The following is a 14,117-nucleotide window of genomic DNA, read 5'->3' on the forward strand; positions in this document are numbered from 1 at the left end:
CAATTTCATTTGTTTAAAACTATGCAGGCCAGCATCTACTTCAAGTTTAGTAAAAGAGAAAGTACATAGTAGGATCGTATTCTTCTCCCGTAATTGGTATAAACGCAAGGAATTACATACGTTTCAATAGGGCGCAAAGGTCTTTGTTTTTTGTTGTCATCTTTAAAGGTATTTGAAAAATAATGTTTGCAAAGTGCATCAAAGGCAAACTATTTGTCAACAGGCAGAATTTCTAGTAGATGCATTATTAAATCTTTGTCATCTCCTTCAAGGAGTGTTCCATATGAAATGCTGCGAGATATTCTTTTTATTATTTGTTTATTATGTTTAGCCGGTATTGTGACTGTGAGGCATGACCATAGATAGTTAGCCCGTATCGTACGATTGATTCTCCCAATGATTTGTACACCATTTTTCTGATTGAGCTATCGGATGTAAATTGTAGGGAATAAACGTAACTGCACACTACCCGCAAGCACTTCGCCGCTTCTTGAATGTGCATGTCCCAAGCTAGTGTCTCATCGAATGGTAAACCTAAGTACTTAACAGTACTTGATCGTGGCACAGTTGGGCAGAAGCACTGACGGCAGCCGCTATCGTGTAGATAAATAGGCCTAGATAGTGTGACCCGCTTATATGGGTTATGAAAGCAAAGTAGGGTCGTTTTTGATTAAATAATAAAAATGCGATTAGAAACAAACCAATCTAGCAAATGGCATATATCAGTCTGAAAAATCCTTGCAGCTTCATCATACGAGTTACTCGGAAAGGCTAAGACCGTGTCGTCAGCGTACATGTAAAGGTTGGATTTTAGCGGTACATTCGCAAGGTCGTTAACATAAATATTAAACAAAAGAGGCCCTAGCACAGAAGCCTGTGGAATACCAAAATTTACTGCCCTGTTTTTCCTTAAAGAAACACCTACTTTTACACACTGCCCCCGATTGAAAAAATAATTTTAAAGCAAAGCTTTCTACCTCTACCCCCCAAGGGTTCTTTCGCGACCGTTGGTGTCACCAGAAAACTCCAGCGAACAAATAAAAGAATTTACCGGAGCCGCCGGGAATTGAACCTGGAACTAATAGACAAACAAACCGAGAGCCCGTTGTCTTACCGATTCAGCTACGAGCCCACGTGAACACGGGACGACATATGGTGTACTCACCAAGCACATCTACGGGTTTACCCCCTGCCTTCTCGCTGAATGCCACGCGAAAGCGTCACACGACCACTCACGCCCGTCTAGCGGCCCTGTGCGCACCTTGCTCATGTGCTAATAGTTACAAAAATTAAAGGAAGCTCACACCAATCCATGGCATCTCACTATTAGTACGCCAATGTGGTAAAGCCTGTGGCCTCCAGTGTTCACGTAAAAAATCACAGCTCCCTGTCGTCCGCCCTAACGCCAAATCAAGAAATACATTAAAATACTCCTTGATTGTCAGGCCATCTCTCCAAGCCCCAGTATCAAGATCCTGGGCCCCACATCTCCAGACTAACACCAAGAGTCACGTCTCCTTGCAGCGCCTGAAAAACAGCATTAATCTAATCATACACATGATCAGGCGAGTTGCCACCAAGAAGCGAGGCCTAAAATAATCCGGTACCTTTCGATTAATTGAAGCGTAAGTTCTCTCGAGAGTTACTTACGACAAACTCCTACCTTCTTCTCGACGAGGTAGACATAGAGATGATTTATATAATGATTAGAAAGGCGGTTGAGCAGGCCACTGGTCTTCTCATGAGTGCGTCCACACTGAGGCTGCTTAGCACGGGCTCCACAACACGGTGGAAGAGCTGATAGAAGGCCATCTTTCTAACCAGAAGGTCCGACTCAGAACTGCGATGGGTAACCGCATGCTTCACCAGATTGGCTGGGCAGCCCAGAATGTCACTCCGCTTGACGTACTCCCAGACTCTTGGCGACTAAAACTAAAGATGCTCCCTTCGCTTAGAAATATGAACCCCTCACATGACGAGGGTCAACGAAAAGCACGGGCTCAAGGGCTAAACACCACCCTCGGTGGGGCTCATGCAGTTATCTACATAGACTTCTCCTAACATCGAGGGCAGAAACACGCCATCATCGTGGCTACCTCCAGAGCCAACCTCCTTGCGTGTACCTCGCTTAGGACCCAACAAATGACGGCAGCAGAAGAGGCAGCCATCACCTTGGCTCTCACTCAACCAGGGGTTCGGAGGGTAGTCACCGATTCCCAACAAGCCTACTGGAATTACCAGTCGGGTTGGGTGTCCTGACCTGCACTGTGCGTGCTAAAAAACCACTCCCCAAACGGTTCCATTCAGCTCGTCTGGACACCGCCTCACGCTTCAATGGAGGGCAACAAATACGCCCACCCAACAAGCCTGCGCTTTTACCTCCCGTGCTATGGAGCTGCACGAGGACAGTCACCCGCTTGTTACGTCCAGGGAGATAATCCAGCATTATCGACTTCTGAGACAGACCGTACGTTCACCTTACCCTGACCTTTCCACAGAACAACAAACTACCCTACGGCTCATACAATCAGGGCTCCTTCCCACAGCCTACGTGTCTTCACGTAATGCATCCGAATCGCTACGACGCTGAATGTAAATTTTTCTCAGAAGTAGAAGTACTCCGCCCCGTAATCGGGGTGTGCGACTTTAGCAGTGAGCACCCTCCTCTCTTTCCGTCATCTACCCAACAAGAGCAATGGGAGATGCTGCTGTCCAGGCCCTCTCTACCTACCCAGCTTCAGCGGGTGGACAGAACACAGGCTGCTCGGACTGCATATGGGCCCCACAGAAGAAGGAACCACTCCCCAAGGCTGCATCTGGGCTGTTCAGAAAACTGAACAGAAGTAGTTCTTCCTCCTCCTTCTCAGCCGCAAGTCTCGTCGCCTCCGTCCGCGGCGCAGAGACGGAGAATAAGGGCTTGTGTTCGGGCTAGTTGGTGTTCCATAACTACTTCTTAAGCGCCAAAAAATACAGATACATAGAATGAGACAGGGTCACGCGCTATCCCGTGTCCCTGTCTCATTCTATGTCCCTGTAGCTTTTGGCGCTTAAGAAGTAGTTAGAGATGGAGAAGTCAGATCGTCTAACACCGGGTTGGAGCTTACTTTGATTTTACAAAAAAAAAGTTTCCACCCTTGCTACACCAATGCAACTCAACCAAACACCGTTCATGCATCATGCATTGATTTAACCTTACCAAGAATATCTCTTTGAAGTAATAAATGGTGTGGTTAAGTGCATTTCACTTCTCTCTGGTTTTACTATTTGTAGAGCAATGTGAGTGATTTTAAGTGTCGTCGCATGAGTAATCGTTGTGGGTGCCGTTTACAGCTTTGCTTTCCAACCACATTCACGGGGTGGATTGGCGCGATTTTTTTTAAACAACGACCCATATGGGCCTCTGAATCCAATATCATACAATTTGTGCAATAATAACTGATGGTCAACGGTATTGAACGCCTTTTTTAAATCAACGAACAACGACAGAACAACATTATTATTATCGAGTTCATGGCAAATAAAGTCGTTAAAGTCCTCTAACAGTGATCATGCTTATTCCACTGCGCAAACCGAACTGGGCAGGATTTAGTAAGTTATATTTTATACAGAAAGAATTAATGTTCTTATACACAATTTTCTCCATTATGCATGTTATACATGAAAGTATTGCAATAGGCCGGTAATTACAGTAATCCTTCTTGATTCCTTTTTTGTGCAGTGGCCTCACCATGCTTTCTTTCATCGGATCCGGTATTTTACCAGTTGAAAAGATTTCGTTGATAATGAAAAGTAGTAACTTGTTCAGTTTTTCAAAATTATGAATAATATCTCTTAATCTCATCTTATCGATTCCTGGCGATTTCGTTATGCGCATCTATTTAATTACATCCTGAAGCTCAACTGCATCAGTACTGTGCATGAAAGCTGAATGTACTACATTCTGAGCAGAACTGTGGGTATGAGGTACTTGCGACCTATACTGATTGTGAAGATTATTCACACTTTCTGCAAAATGTTCATTAACATTTTCGGCTAATTCTGGATCTGAAACGTTTGGAAATGCTCCGTTTAGTGTGGAGTCAATGTTCCTAGTTGGAGCCCGTCCCAAAATGTTATTAACTATGCCCCAGGTTTTCTTGACATTATTTAGACAGGCTGAAAACGGATTAAGATAGTATCTTTTTCTTGCTAGTCTTATCTTGGCTGTGAGTTTATTTCTCAGCTGTTTAAATTCGTCTTTCAGAAGAGTGTTGTCTGGGTTTTTTCGACATTGTTTAAACAGGACGCTTTTTTGATAGCTTAGTTCCATTTTCTCCTTATCTATCCATGGGCTGGCTACATTTCTGCGCTGAAGCCTTATTTTCTTTATTGAATTATTGTAAATGTCCTCAAACTTTTTTACCATTAGTTAATAATCCACCAAGTGATTACTTTGTAAGAGTGCATCCCATTTAAAAGATTTAATTAGTCGGTCCACTTCTTTGTCACATAAAACTAATTTTTCTAGCTCTGGCTCTACGGGTGGCAGTCGGTTATCTCTAGAAATTATTATTGCAGTACAATAGTGGTCTGCCACCTTTTGCTTAATGACCCAACCAAATGAATCGAGTTTCGGCGTTCTGGTACTGATATGGTCAATACATGTCTGCGTCAACCGATCACTTAAGATTTCTTCTCGTGTAAAATCTTGGATTCGATTCTCAAACCCATATCCTGCTAAGAGCGTTAAATAGTCATTGACTCCAGTTTTCGATGTATCAGTAATGTCAATGTGAAAGTCTCCCGCTAAAAGTATCTGCTTATTGTAGTACTTGTTTAGAAATGCCGAAAACTCGTCTAAAAAGAGTGAAATATTTTTATTTGGTGGTCTGTACACCTCACAAACTAAGAATTCACCGTGTGGACTGTCAGCAGTTAAGGCTGCCACTCCAGCCTCGTCAAAAGTAAGAGACAGTCTGTCACATAACCACCCGCTGCGAACAAACATCATCACGCCGCCTCCTTGTCTGTGTTACCTACATATCGAAAATGACTGGAGCCCATCGAGAAAGAACTTTGAACTGTCAATCTCTGAGATGCTAGTCTCAGTCAAAATAAGGATGTGTAAAGACGACAATGCTTGCGTCAGAACAAATTGCACATAATGCCAATGTTTGTGTAGGCTCCTAACATTTACGTGTATTAACTCGAGAATTCCATTTTTTGAGCTCTCCGATTCCCACTCTTGCTTTTTTGCTACCCAGTGTTTGAGTGATTGCAAGCCTGCGGACACTTTATGCTATTTTGTTTACTTCCGATACTTTACTAATTTCCACAGCTTTGGCTCCTTCATGCTTTTTAACGAACACCCGTCCGTTGCGTGCCCGTCCGTTGCGTATTCCTTGTCTTTAGCGACTTTCTTAGTCTCCCACAGTAGTTTTTAATGCGGAGTGTCATGTTTTTTTTAGGTAAATGCTCTCTTCTTTCAGAGTTGTCCGTTTCTTCAACCACTCCTCTTTCATTTCTTGCCGGGAAAAACGTAGAAGTATAGGGGGGATCATGCCTGCTTTTGCCTTGATCCTATGTACAACTTCTACGTCCCCGTGGTTTGGGGCTCTGAGTTTTAGTTTACTGGCAACAGAACTCAGGACTGCACGCAAGTCTTCACCTTCAGCATATGCAATTCCATGAATCTCCAAGTTCCTTTGCGTCGAGTAGTGCTCTAATCTATGCACTTGAAGTTAAAGGTCGCTCACTTGTTCATCTTTGGTCAGCAAGTCGGCCTCCAAGCGAGTTGTTTTTTCCTTTAGGTCTTTAATTTCCTCCTTTTGCGATTCCAGGGTTATTAGCAAGTTGCTTTACTTCCAAGAAACTCCAGCGTCTTTTCGATGCCCTCAATGGTTTCAGTCTGCTTGTCAATTTTGCGGTCGGTGGCGTCATGCATTACTGCTTGTTCTTCGTGTTTCTTCTCCAAGACATCTAAACGACGAAGCACTAGATCCATTTTCGACATTACATCATGCAGTGAAGGCTCAGAAGCGCCTGCCTGACTGTCACTGTCATCGTGCTTACGGTTTAGTCGAGATTTGCTACTAACGCAAGTAGTACACGAGCATTCAAGTACCTCATTCCCTGTCATGCTCTTAATCGTAGTCTTTGCAATTCCTGAGCATTTTCTAGTATGATAACAGTTTCCGCATTCACAACATTTTAGGTAATGGTTCTCAGGAGTAACAGCTTTCAAGCAGGTCAAACAATCACGAAGAGTCATTTTGAATGAAAACGCGTGAGCAATGTTGCAGTCCGGCGCATAAATCAGCCGTTTAAAGGTTAACTCAAGAAAAAAGTCTCACCTAAAAAGGCAGAGCAAATACATGTAGCATCGCTCGTGTACACCGCCGGACTGCAAGCGTGGCCCAGGAAACGCTGGCTTTTAAGCGCTAGCGCTTGGCATCACTGCACGTGGTCCGTTTCGTCCCCACCGAGAACGCCGGTTGATAGACGCCCAACGTAGCAGCCAGGCGAGGTGTTCCGATGACTTCACGGGTGACCAATCACGGCGCAAGCGGCAGGCACGGTCCGAGCACAGGCGGCAGGCGACGGCAATTTCCCTCAAAACGGTTCCTAAAAAGGCAGAGCAAATACATGTAGCATCGCTCGTGTACTCCACCGGAGTGCCGGCGGAGTACACGAACGTTCTCGTAGGTGTTCGCAGTTAAGCTCTTTTAAGTGGCGCAGTACTGGTTCGTCACGACTTTGTACACGCTCTTGCATTTCGCACAAATAGGCAAGTTGCTAGTTCGCACCGGCACAGGCGTACTTCATGATGGATCTCAATTAGGTTAAATGAAATAGTTCTTTTGCTTCAGGCAGGTAGCGGTAACATACGTGGAGAGAAGTGGTGCCTGCGGGAAAAATGTGCTCCACCTACCTTTCCGTCGTAATGTTGGACGGGAAATTATTATCCAGGGGTTTAAAATCTTTACCCGTGTGAAGGTATGCGTTGTCAAGAACATGATTCATTAAAATGGGAGCATGGCTTCGCGAAACACACAGGAGCTGACATTTCGGTGCATGTAATGCCATTTTTTATTTTTGACACCACCACTGAATTGTGTGCACATTGTTCTAAAAATGCTATGTATTATGAGAGCTGTATCATGTAACGCCTGTGTCCGGCATGGTACCTGACAGCAGACTGACGGGTGGGTAATTTTTACTCTTTTTGGCATCACTTTTTATGTAGTTGAAGTAAATTAGCATTTTTCCACGCGTTTCGCACCCTTGAATATATCAAGCACTGCGAGAACAATGTGCCCTCTGAGGCGCAGTAAGTCAGCCGTAATGCCATAATCTCTGCCAGCCGTAATGCCAGCCGTAATCCCATAAGTCAGCCGTAATGCCACAACGTGCTCTGTGAGGCGCAATAAGTCAGCCGTAATGCCATAATCTCCTGCTGCTTTGCATTTTTTCATTGCTTTCAGCGCCGTTGCTACCTCATGCCTCGACACCGCCAGAACTAAGACCGACACCAGTTATCGGAAATGATGTCCCGTCGTTAAACACACCTGCTGGACTTGTTTTCGCGCCAGGCGATCACCTCACTTTCTTCATCCGCACCTTTTACCATCCCACATTCCATACTCATGGGAAAACTGGGCCGCTTCTCCGCCTGATCTTCGCCCCTTCCTTTGGCCTCGCCTCGCCCGGCACATTGCCCACGTGCGGGTTCTCTGACACCTGCGGAATTCCCACCTGAACGTCTTCCAGGCCCACCAGAACCACATTTTCGGCAGCCCGGACATGGGCCGCTTTAACTAAAGTTTGATCTCTCTCTCTCTCTCTCTCTCTCGGAGTCATGATCAAAAGCGTACAGTATTGTTTAAAATTCCTCGGCCATTTGCAGATCATCCATATTGAGAGCGGAAAGCAGGGAAGCCGACCTAAGGCAGGATGGCGTTTATTCCGGTGGTTTTAACAATCAGCCAATAGAACCAACTACTCCGTTGATGATTATGATCACGCGAGGCCAGGGATGGGATGATGACACGAAACAATGCGTGGGTGAGACGATGCTGATGATAGAGTGCTTGGATGCAATAAAGACATTGACCATTCAAGCAATCCGTGTAAAGACAGCACTCACAACATTGTTTGTTATGTTCGTATTGGCGTCCGGGAGTGCATACCTTCTATTTTTGCCAGCAGTGTGCTTCCTTCTAGGCGGATTTAAACTGCCTCCACGTTTCAATGTTGCTTGAACTTTTGCAACATTGATTGCATGGATGTCGGCAGTCGTGCCTTTGTTATTCAATTCGGACAACTATCCCATTTCTATACGGTTCCGCGCACTGCAGACTGTCATTTATAAATATATATATATATATGTATATATATATATATATATATATATATATATATATATATATATATATATATATATATATATATATATATATATATATATAGTAAGGAAATCAGGGTCTCGTTGGGGAAATACAGAAAGAGAAGTCGGCCGTACTAAAAACCGTACTAAAAAAAGAGCCTAACCACACCCCTTGCCTCCTTTGGCGTTGTAGACTGCCGACTTATCTTTCTGTATATATATATATATATATATATATATATATATATATATACAGGGTGTCCCAGCTTACATGCACGAAGATTTAAAAAAAGAGTAAAGGATTAACTCGAAGAAAACCTAGTGCATAATGTTCGCAGTACTATGAAGAAGCGGAGAGTAATTTTTTCGTTAATTAGACTTAATTAACTAATTATAATTAATTATCTAACTCGAGAAATACTGTCCTAATCACTAAAGTGTCAATGAGGCACTTGTAGGTAACCACGAGGGGCATCTAACTGCGGTATTTTCAGCGATGAACTAATTGCGTACACATTTATTCTGACTGATAAAGAAAACCCGCGAAATATGAAAAATACCACGTGACGGCGCCTCCGCGCGCACCGTAAAGCAACGCCCTCAAACAGGCTGCCTCTGAGTTAGCCAGAATGAAATAGACAAAAGAAAGAAAGAAGAAATCGCGACCGAGTTTGTTCCTTATCTGCACACGCGTCCCGCGAATCTTGCTGCTGCTGCTCCTTCCATGCATGCTATTATCAAGGTGATGGGCTGTCTCTTCGGGCGGGTAACACGCGAAGCAGTTGCTTTCAATCAGCTTTGTTTGGGGACGCTGCTTCGCAATGCGCGCGCAAGCGTCGTCACGTGGTATTTTTCATATTTCGCGGGTTTCCTTTATCAGTCAGAATAAATTAGTACGCAATTAGTTCGTCGCTGAAAATAGCGCAGTTAGATGCCCCTCATAGTTACCTACAAGTGCCTCTTTGACACTTTAGTGATTAGGACAGTATTTTTCGAGTTAGATATTTAATTACAATTAATTATTGAAGTCTCATTAACGAAAAAATTACTCTCCGCTTCTTCACAGTACTGCAAACATTATGCACTAGGTTTTCTTCGAGTTACGCGATTTCTCTTTTTTTAAATCTTGGTGCATGATAGCTGGGACACCCTGTATATATATATATATATATATATATATATATATATATATATATATATATATATATATATATATATATATATATATATATATATATATATATATATATATATTAAGGAAATGAGGGGCTCGTTGAGGAAATACAGGAAGATAGGTCAGCAGTCTACAACGCCAAAGGAGGCATAGGGGCGTGGGTAGGCTCTTTTTTTTACTACGGTTAATAAAGTAAACATTTTTTTAATATACAGAAGAAAGAAAGAAAAACATGCGCCCAGAGTGGGGACCCAAACCCTAGCCTTTCGATTACATGTCGAATGCCTTACCGATTCGGCTATCTGGGCGACTCTGTTCTCCTTCACTTTCTGGGCTATTTATATTTACTAGAATTGTATCTGATGCTTGAGGGTGGTAGCCAGCGCCACTCTGACTACACGGGGAGAAGGGGGCCTTCTTTTCAACCCCCGGGGAGTGACTCAAACGGCTACAGCCTGTCATGAGCGGGTAACTGGCGGGAAGCCTTCTTATGCTACCTAGGCATCAAGGCTGCCAGAACCGAGACCCTCGCTAGGCTTTCGCAGAATAATATCGTAAGGAAATGAGGGGCTCGTTGAGGAAACAAAGAAAGATAGGTCAGCAGTCTACAACGCCAAAGGAGGCAGAGGGGTATGGGTAGGCTCTTTTTTTTCACTACGGTTAATGAAGTAAACATTTTTTTTTAAATATACAGAAGAAAGAAAAACACGCGCCTAGAGTGGGACCGAACCCACGCCTTTCGATTACATGTCGAATGCCTTACCAATTCGGCTATCTGGGTGACTCTGTTCTCCTTCACTTTCTGGGCTATTTATATTTACTAGAAGTGTATCTGACGCTTGAGGGGGGTAGCCAGCGCCACTCTGACTACACGGGGAGAAGGGGACCTTCTTTTTTGAACCCCTGGGCCTGACTCGAACGTCTACAGCCTGTCACGAGCGGGTAACTGGCGGGAAGCCTTCTTATGCTACCTAGACATCAAGGCTGCCAAAACCTAGACCCTCGCTAGGCTTTCGCAGAATAATATCGTAAGGAAATGAGGGACTCGTTGAGGAAATACAGAAAGATAGGTCAGCAGTCTACAACGCCAAAGGAGGTATAGGGGTGTGGATAGGGTCTTTTTTTCACTTCGGGTAATGAAGTAAACATTTTTTTAAATATACAGAAGAAAGAAAAACACGCCCCCAGAGTGGGGACCGAGCCCACGCCTTTCGATTACATGTCGAATGCCTTACAAATTCGGCCATCTGGGTGACTCTGTTCTCCTTCACTTTCTGGGCTATTTATATTTACTAGAAGTGTATCTGACGCTTGAGGGGGGTAGCCAGCGCCACTCTGACTACACGGGGAGAAGGGGACCTTCTTTTTTGAACCCCTGGGCATGACTCGAACGTCTACAGCCTGTCATGAGAGGGTAACTGGCGGGAGGCCATCTTATGCTTCCTAGGCATTAAGGCTGCCAGAACCGAGACCCTCGCTAGGCTTTAGCAGAATAATATCGTAAGGAAATGAGGGGCTCGTTGAGGAAATACAGAAAGATAGGTCAGCAGTCTAGAACGCCAAAGAAGGCATAGGGGGGTGGTTAGGCTCTTTTTTGTTTACTACTGTAATGAAGTTAACATTTCTTTAAATATACAGGAGAAAGAAACAAAGAAAAACACGCGCCCAAAATGGGGACCGAACCCACGCCTTTCGATTACATCTCGAATGCCTTACCAATTCGAGAGTGACGCTGGCTACCACAATCAAGCGTCAGATACACTTCTAGTAAATATAAATAGCCCAGAAAGTTAAGGGGAACACTGTTGCCCAGATAGCCGAATTGGTAAGGCATTCGAGATCTAATCGAAAGGCGTGGGTTCGGTCCCCACTCTGAGCGCGTGTTTTTTTTTTCTTTCTTTCTCCTGTATATTTAAAGAAATGTTAACTTCATTACCGTAGTAAACAAAAAAAGAGCCTAAACACACCCCTATGCCTCCTTTGGCGTTGTAGACTACCGATCTATCTTTCTGCATTTCCTCAATGAACCCCTCATTTTCCTTACTATATATATATATATATATATATATAATGGGAAATGAGGGGCTTCATGAATTAAGACAAAAAATAAGGGTTGGCAGTCAAGAAAACCTCGGAAAGCAAAGGGGAGGTTGTGGTCGGTCATAGGAAGAGATGAAGAATTTTTTGAGTCGAAAAGAACGTGGTGAAAAAGGTTCAAACTTGGTGCCAAAGGGAGCTTAAGAGGGTTCAACGCTGGTCGACCACTCTCGACATGTCGTAGACTCTCGAGTCACGGACCGGGGGTTAAAAAAAGGTCCCCTTCACCCCGAGTAGTCCGAGTGGCGCTGGCTACCACCCCCAAGTGCAGGAAACAAAAATACCTAAACATAAATACCCAAGAAAGTGCTGGGGGAACAGCCCCGCCGGTAGCGTAGTGGTTATCGCACCAGACCAGTCTTCTGGAGGTCGTGGGTTGGGATCCCACCCGGCGGGCATTTTTCCACCACTTTCTTTTCGACTCAAAAAATTCTTCATCTCTTTCTATGACCAACCACAACCTCCCCTTTGCTTGCCGAGGTTTTCTTGACTGCCAACCCTTATTTTCTGTCTTATCTCACGGAGCCCCTCATTTCCCATTTTCTGATTGGCTACATGCTTAGCGAGGACCTCTGTTCTGGCAGTCTTGTTGCCAAAGGGAGCTTAAGAGGGTTCAACGCTGGTCGACCACTCTCGACATGTCGTAGACACTCGAGTCACGGCCCGGGGGTTAAAAAGAAGGTCCCCTCCACCCCGAGTAGTCCGAGTGGCGCTGGCTACCACCCCAGGTGCAGGAAACAAATATACCTAAACATAAATACCCAAGAAAGTGCTGGGGGAACAGCCCCGCCGGTAGCGTAGTGGTTATCGCACCAGACCGGTATTCTGGAGGTCGTGAGTTCGGATCCCACCCGGCGGCCATTTTTTCACCACTTTCTTTTCGACTAAAAAATTCTTCATCTCTTTCTATGACCCACCACAACCTCCCCTTTGCTTTCCGAGGTTTTCTTGAATGCCAATCCTTATTTTCTGTCTTAATTCACGGAGAACCCTCATTTCCCATTTTCTGATTCTATACATGCTTAGCGAGGGCCTCTGTTCTGGCAGTCTTGGTGCCAAAGGGAGCTTAAGAGGGTTCAAAGCTGGTTGACCACTCTCGACATGTCGTAGACACTCGAGTCACGGCCCGGGGGTTAAAAAGAAGGTCCCCTTCACTCCGAGTAGTCCGAGTGGCGCTGGCTACCACCCCCAAGTGCAGGAAACAAAAATACCTTAACATAAATACCCAAGAAAGATCTGCGGGAACAGCCCCGCCAGTAGTGTAGTGGTTATCGCACCAGACCGGTATTCTGGAGGTCGTGGGTTCGGATCCCACCCGGCGGGCATTTTTTCACCACTTTCTTTTCGACTCAAAAAATTCTTCAACTCTTTCTATGACCCAACACGACCTCCCCTTTGCTTTCCGAGGATTTCTTAACTGCCAACCCTTATTTTCGGTCTACATATATATATATATATATATATAAATATATATATATATATATATAGTTATATATATATATATATATATATATATATATATATATATATATATATATATATATATATATATATATATATATATATATATATAAATATATTTATATATATATATATATAAAGCGTATGAATAAAGTACAATGGGGCCGGTAAAAATGTACAGTAAAAGAGAAGACTAAAGGGTAACGAACGAACATGTATTAACGTTTCGGCTTGGGGCAAGCCTTCGTCAGAATAAAATACAGATGGCAAGCAGACTGCCTTATAAAGCAGCACAAGCCAATCACGGTAAACATGGTGACACGTGTTGTGTCGGGCAGGAGGACGACAGTTCATGGACGTTTGATTAACAATTGACTTCAGATCAACGCTAACAGGATTTCTAAATGCCAGGTCACTTACACTGGCAAGAAACAATGACAGGTGTACAAAAATGTAGATAGAGTAACGGGAAATGGATGCGGGAAAAGGGCAGTGGACGAAAAACAAACTGTTCTACTGAAAGCACAGTCAGCATAAAATATATACAGTGCAGAGCGGCAAGAAAAGATAAAACAGTAACATCTGAACAGTCAGCCGGTCGTAAGGAATACAGTATAGAATGCATCACTTGTGAGACTAATGCCGAAGCTAAAAAGGAAAAAAATTGCAAAAATGCTTTTTTGGGGCACGCGCACACCCACATACACGCGGGCAATGTAAACACAAATATATCTACGTGAACAGCAGCAAAAAGGTTACACAGACGCGATGAGTGCGACAAGAAAGCCAGCACACCAACGCTTTCATTTAAACCCGATTTCATAGATTTGATTTTGTGAAAGAGATTCGATTCCCTGACTTCTCTATCATGATGTGAGCGGAAACCAGATTCAAGGATTCTTGCTTTTATTTTGTTAAATGAATGACCAACTACGTTGACATGTTGGGACAACTGCAGGTTCGGGAGAATCTTAATATGCGACCTGTGCACTATTAAAACGAAGTCGAAAAGAACTGCGG

The 14,117-nt window shown here is 43.9% G+C and overlaps 1 protein-coding gene and 1 non-coding gene across 2 annotated transcripts in view; both read left to right on the forward strand.

Moving 5' to 3' along the window:
• Positions 1-14,117, forward strand: part of LOC144175832 (nose resistant to fluoxetine protein 6-like) — a 421,837-nt gene that overhangs the window by 245,398 nt on the left and 162,322 nt on the right. The gene's annotated exons all lie outside the window — the stretch shown is intronic.
• On the forward strand, positions 11,960-12,032 carry Trnat-agu (transfer RNA threonine (anticodon AGU)). Its single transcript has one exon. It is a non-coding gene; the product is annotated as a tRNA-Thr (tRNA).

Source organism: Haemaphysalis longicornis, unplaced genomic scaffold (genome assembly GCF_048455015.1).
Source record: "Haemaphysalis longicornis isolate Haplotype H1 unplaced genomic scaffold, Haemaphysalis longicornis Haplotype H1 scaffold_1, whole genome shotgun sequence".
In the NCBI taxonomy this organism is placed as follows: Eukaryota; Metazoa; Arthropoda; class Arachnida; order Ixodida; family Ixodidae; genus Haemaphysalis; species Haemaphysalis longicornis.